Source organism: Pteropus alecto, unplaced genomic scaffold (assembly GCF_000325575.1).
Source record: "Pteropus alecto unplaced genomic scaffold, ASM32557v1 scaffold24, whole genome shotgun sequence".
Classification (NCBI taxonomy): domain Eukaryota; kingdom Metazoa; phylum Chordata; class Mammalia; order Chiroptera; family Pteropodidae; genus Pteropus; species Pteropus alecto.
In genome coordinates, this window is record NW_006439192.1 from 15,756,229 (window position 1) to 15,762,113 (window position 5,885).

The following is a 5,885-nucleotide window of genomic DNA, read 5'->3' on the forward strand; positions in this document are numbered from 1 at the left end:
AAGCATGTCATTTCTCTTTATCTCTGATTAACACCAGGTGGTTTGGCTTAAATTAGAACTATTTGTACTGCTATAATATATTTGTATAATACACATATTGGTGTAATGCAAATTAGTTTATAACATTCTTAAGTAGGGAATGATGTCAGTTTAATGTAAACCTTTGTGTTAATTTGGATGTGAAATTTCCCAGCTTGTCCATTTTTGGACCACCAAATTATAGCAGCTGGACATAAAGTACACTAAGACAGCTAAATGTAGCAAACTTTAGAAAAACACAGTACTCTCCATGATCCTACTCACCCTAAATTCTTCCTCTTGGCTCTGTTGGGCCACATGGTAGTTTCTGAAAATTCTTATTGTGTTCTTATCTTTGATCCTACCTAATATGGCTCAGCAGCCTCTACCCTTTTTTTATACATCCTTCATGAGCTAACTTCAACTTATTTTTAATGGTAAATCTAAAATTTAGTATAGTATTAAAGTATTCAAATTTTAATATACCTTTTTTTTACTTGCTTGCTTGATTATGTATATTTATATGTACAGAAGAATTTGCTGTGAAATCTGTTTTCAGTATAACCTAGTAGCAAGTTTAAGGTAAAAATGTTCTTGCTAGTCTACAGCTATGCTACCCTGAACAAGTCCAATCCCTTCTGATCTCGGTAGCTAAACAGGGTCGAACCTGGTTAGTACTTGGATGGGAGACCACCTAGGAAGACCAGGTGCTATAGGTGAAAAAAATAAAAAAATAAGGGATTGTAAACTGACAAGGTCCTTACAATTTGTGAGGTCAACCAAGGGTTGCCTCTCCTAAAAAAAAAAAGTTCTTGCTAAATTCTTCCAATTAATTACTATCATTATACCCCTACAAATAAGTCAATAATTGTGTCTGTTAAAATTGATATAGATCATTCTGAGTTTAAAAATTCACGATTATCTGTAAGGTATATTTTAAAGAAGGAACATACTCTTTTGGATTTCTATCATTTCAAAGAAGATATGTCCAGTGTAGTCACTGGTGCTATTTGTCAAATGTTTCTGGCCTGTGCCTTCTGGCCCCCTGGTAGTTGTGTGGGCCATATGTCTAGTTCTGGCCAATGAACTGTGAGCAGAAATAATGTGCATCACTTCCAAAATAGAACACTTAATTGCTGAAGCAAGACCCACCTACAGAGCTCTCTTTAACCTTTGGCAAGGTGATTGACATTCTTCAAGACAGTTGCTATTCTGCCAGCTTGAGGCCCTCAGTTGTGAGCAGCCTGGATCTTTGAGTTACTACCATTAGCAATAGATATGAAGCAAATGCAAGAAATTAATCTTTGCTCAAGCCTCTGAGATTTTACGGTTTTTCGTTAACTGCAACAGCATAAACTAGCTTATCTGAACAGATATAATGTAAAACTATACTATATGTCAGAGACTCTCTTAACTCACAGGCTAATATTAATTAGTCGCTTTATATATTTAAGTATCTAGAATTCTTATTTTTAAATTAAAAAGTAGAATGGTACAAATACAAAGTCAGTCTCCAAAACTAAATTATAAATGTTAGAATAGCAAATATATACCCAAATGCAGTGCAATTAAATAAATAAACTATTGTTAGAAAATGTTGTATTGCATTTAGATTTGACTTGTACTTCTTAATGACTTGATGATAGATTCAGATATTACCTACATTTTACAAAAATGTAGGTAATGACATAGTTTTTATAAATACAGCACAAATCAATTGCAATACATTTGTGAAAATTGTATGTTTATAGTAATTAAGGTTTTAATCTTTTTTAGCACAGACATTCATATGCTTGGATGGAAACTAAATGTTCTGCAATCAATATTTAAATGTTTCTATAGTAACTATACTTATCACAATAAAAAAATCTCACATTGTAATATGCTTTAAAATTAAAAGAAAAATGTTAAACATTTTATTTTTGTTATATAATATTTTAGACCAACTTCTGAACAATTAAGTTATTTCCAACACAAAAGAATGCATGTTCAGAAAAATGACAAATGACATGACAATTCATTTTTTTAATCAGAAGTGGTTGGTCTATCTCTTTGTTGGTGGGTTTTATTACTCAGCAATATTAAATCCCTTGCTTCAACCTTTTTTTTTTTTTTCCAGAGACCTTCGCTTAGAATAATTAAGTTTCTTAACTATTTCTGGCCTATGGCTTTTAATATAAATCTAACACTTGGATTTTTCTTTGGATAATTCATAGCATAGTCTCTGGGCAGATAGCTTGAATCTTGGCTGTAGAACTTATTTTTGCCTCTAGGGTAGGTTACTTAAAACCCTCCGTGAAAAGGCTTTACATTTACATTTAATTTTTTAATTAATAAAGAAAAATTTGGAACTATTATTTTTGAGCGATTTTTGATGATTTGTGTATTTCATGGAATTTTCCCACTTTAAGTAAAATTTATAGGAAAGGTGGTTCATATTTTCTTCTAAATTCTGTGCAATCTGTAGTGATGCCCTCTCTTTAATTTGTTACTGATAATTGTGTTTTTAAATTTTTAAATCAGTTTAACTAGAAACAATTTTATTTCAAACAGATTTTAGATTTATTAATTTTCTCTTTTTTTTTGTCCATTTTTAGGCATTTACTTTGTGCTCTTTATTATTTATTTCTTTATGCTAATTTTGACTAATTTGTTCCATTTTTAGCTCAGTAAGGTTGAAGCTTAGATTATTGATTTCAAACTTTTAGTCTTTTATAATATAAGCTCTTAAACCTAAAAAATTATGAGTAAGCACTTTTTTACATTTATTCATACTAAAGTTTACTATATTCTTACTTCAATTTCATTAAGTTAGAAATACTTTCAAATTTTCTTGAACACATGATTTATATTAAAGTATTCTGTTTGATTTTCAAATCATTAATTTTTAATTAATTTTATTAAAGTCACAGAACAGCTTTTTTATTATCATATCAAATCTTTGAAATTTGTTGAGACTTGTTTTATAAATGATTTTTTTGAATGTTCCTTACCTACTGAGAGAAAAGTGTCGAAATCTTAAAATATAGTTATGGATTTGTCTATTTTTAGACTGTCAGATTTTGCTTCTTTTTTAAATCTATTTTGTCAGTACATATGGATTCAGAATTGGTATATCTTGCTGACAAATTGACCTATCTTGTGATAGAAAATGTTTCTCTTTCTAGCAGTTCTTGTTCTGACATCTAGTTTGATGTTATTTAAGCTATACCAGCTTTCTTATGACTAGGATTACATGTAATATCGTTTTTTGTTACTGATTTTCTTTCTAATCTTGAAAAATTATCTACATGCTTGTAAATTATCTTAAATCTATTTTTTAACTTTTAACTAAACTGTTTTATTTTACTGAATAATGCATTTATTTTACACAGCACATAATTAGAACTCATATTTTTATCCAGTTTGAAACTTTCTCACTTTTAATTGTGTAGACCATTTATACTTAAGGCAATTTTCCATGTGTTTGGGTTTAACTCTAGCATTTAAAAAAATCCCCATATGTTCTTTGTTCTTTTTTTCCTCTTCCTGAATATATTTTTCAGATGGCATTTTTATCTCCCTGGTTGGCATAATCACTATAACATTTGTCTTATTTTATGTTTTTTAGTGTTTACTTCAGGATTTAAGATATGTATCCTTGTATTATAATCTACTTTCATAAAATATAATCACGAGTCACTTAAAAGAAGTTCAACAATATAGGTGCAGTCTCCTCCTATCGTTTATTTTATTGTTATCATATGTTTTACTTCTATACATTATAATTTCCAAATTATTTTTTATATTTGCTTTAAACAATTATTATGCTAACAAAAATAAAATTAGAAAATTATATTTGTTTATTTACCATTTTTAATGTTCCTCTCCTACTGTATAGATTCCAGTTTTCACCTGTCACCATTTTCCTTCAGCCTGAAGAAGTCCTTTTAAAAATTTTCTTGTGGTTGAAGTCTGCCGGCAACAAGATCACTCAGATTTCTTCAGCTTAGTCTTTATTTGCTATCAGTTTTTAATTTGCTGGCTTTATAATTGTAAGTTTACAGGTTCTTATGTGATAGTTTAAAAGTTGCATAATTTTTAACAAGAAAGTTATAGAAATTTGTATCATCGTTCCTCAATACATAATGATTGTGTGAGCATGCACATCCGGGCGCTTGTTTTCTTGGCTGCTTTAGCACTTGTTTCCAACAAAGTGATTATGATGTGACATGGTACATTTTCATTTTTTTATTGTCTGTAGTTTGTGATGCTTCTTGGATTCCTAGGTTTATGATTTTCATGATATGTGAAATATTTTCAGATATAATTCCTCAAATATATTTTAGGCCCCCTGTCCTTTCTTAAGACTTCAATTACATGTGTGTTATTGTCCCACAAGTCACTCAGACTCTTTGCTTCTTTCACACTTTTTTAGCTCTGTTTTTCATTTTGAGTATTTTCTATTAGTGTGTTTTCATTTCAACAGTCATTTTGTGTTAAGGGATCTATTCTGCCATTAATCCCCTTTAAGAAAGTTTCATAACATGAATTGTGTTTTATATCTTTTAGAGACTTTGTCTGCTAATTCCATTATTCTTGCTACTTAATTTTTTTTTAATTGTCAGATTTCTCGCCAGCTATGGGTCACATTTTTTTTTTTTCTTTTTTGGATTATTTAGTAAGTTTTAAAATACATTGTAAACAGTACTCATTGTGAGCTGCTATGTGCCAGATTCTGTTGTATCCTTTTAAGTATGTCGGCCTTTATTCTGACAAATAGTTCAGTTGTATCTAGATCAATTTAACCTTTGCTGGCTTGTTTTTAATTTATTTTTTGGTGGAGGACAGGAGCGTGTCATTATTCTACAGCTGGGCCTGGTTTAACTGAACTGCGAAGGTCTGACCCTTCTTTGGTCTCTCTGTGCCTCGTATTCTTGCCATCCTGGATGTTCAAAACTCTAAAAATTCCTTTTAAGCCTGGAAATATGTTCTTTCTCCAACATTTTTTCTTACTTGACCCTGTGGAGTTTAATTCTGCATAAGTACAAACTGGTATTTAACCAAAGACTCAGAGGCCTTGAATTTTTGAAATTGTTCCTCTGTGCAGTTCCTTCTTTCAGGTACTCTGACTCACAAAGTTTTGCTGCCTTAATTTTCATAAACACTAATTTTAGTTTCTTCAATTCTGAGAAACTGCTAAGTTTGGGTTTTCTCTCCCCACACTACAGTCTACAAACTGTCCCCAGGCAGAAAGCAAGGCTCATTGTAAGGATTACCTATCTGCTTCCTTTCATTCAGGGATCAATCCTGCACTGCCTATTATCCAATGAGAGACACCTGTTGTTTTCTACAGTTTGTCTAAATTTCTAGTTATTTGTGTGAGTGGGTAAATCTTATGGGAGTTATTTCTTCATGTGCTAAAGGGCAAGTCTACAAAACACCACTTTAATTTAATAATATTTGTGTGGATTACTGAACTCCAGGTTCTTTTTGAAGGAAAATATATTTCTATGTCTAAATAAAATCACATAACATACTAAGAGACTTTCTTACTTATTTAAAGTCAAATGTAAGTATCTACTTAATATTTGTTGCTAAACTCAGATTCTTGATTTTATATGTAATTAATTCTTCTATGCTCTGACTTTTTATAAGTTTGGGTTTACTCAAGGAAACTGCTTCAATTTTACCTTTTGATAAAATTTAAAGTATGAAAAGTTGAGGAATTGTTTTAGTTAAATAGATTGTCTTGAGGACAAGTGTTACTTCAGTTAAAACTGATTTGGCAGATTCTACCAGAGTATCAAATTTCTTTTGGCAAATTTTCTAGAGGTTCATAATCTCTAACATGAGCCCATTTAAGGATCAGGAACTTTAGTGATAGT

At 30.5% G+C, this 5,885-nt stretch overlaps 1 pseudogene; it reads left to right on the top strand.

The window, feature by feature from the left end:
• Positions 1-618: 618 nt before the first annotated feature.
• LOC112483449 lies at positions 619-737 on the top strand (annotated as a pseudogene).
• The last annotated feature ends 5,148 nt before the right edge of the window (positions 738-5,885 follow it).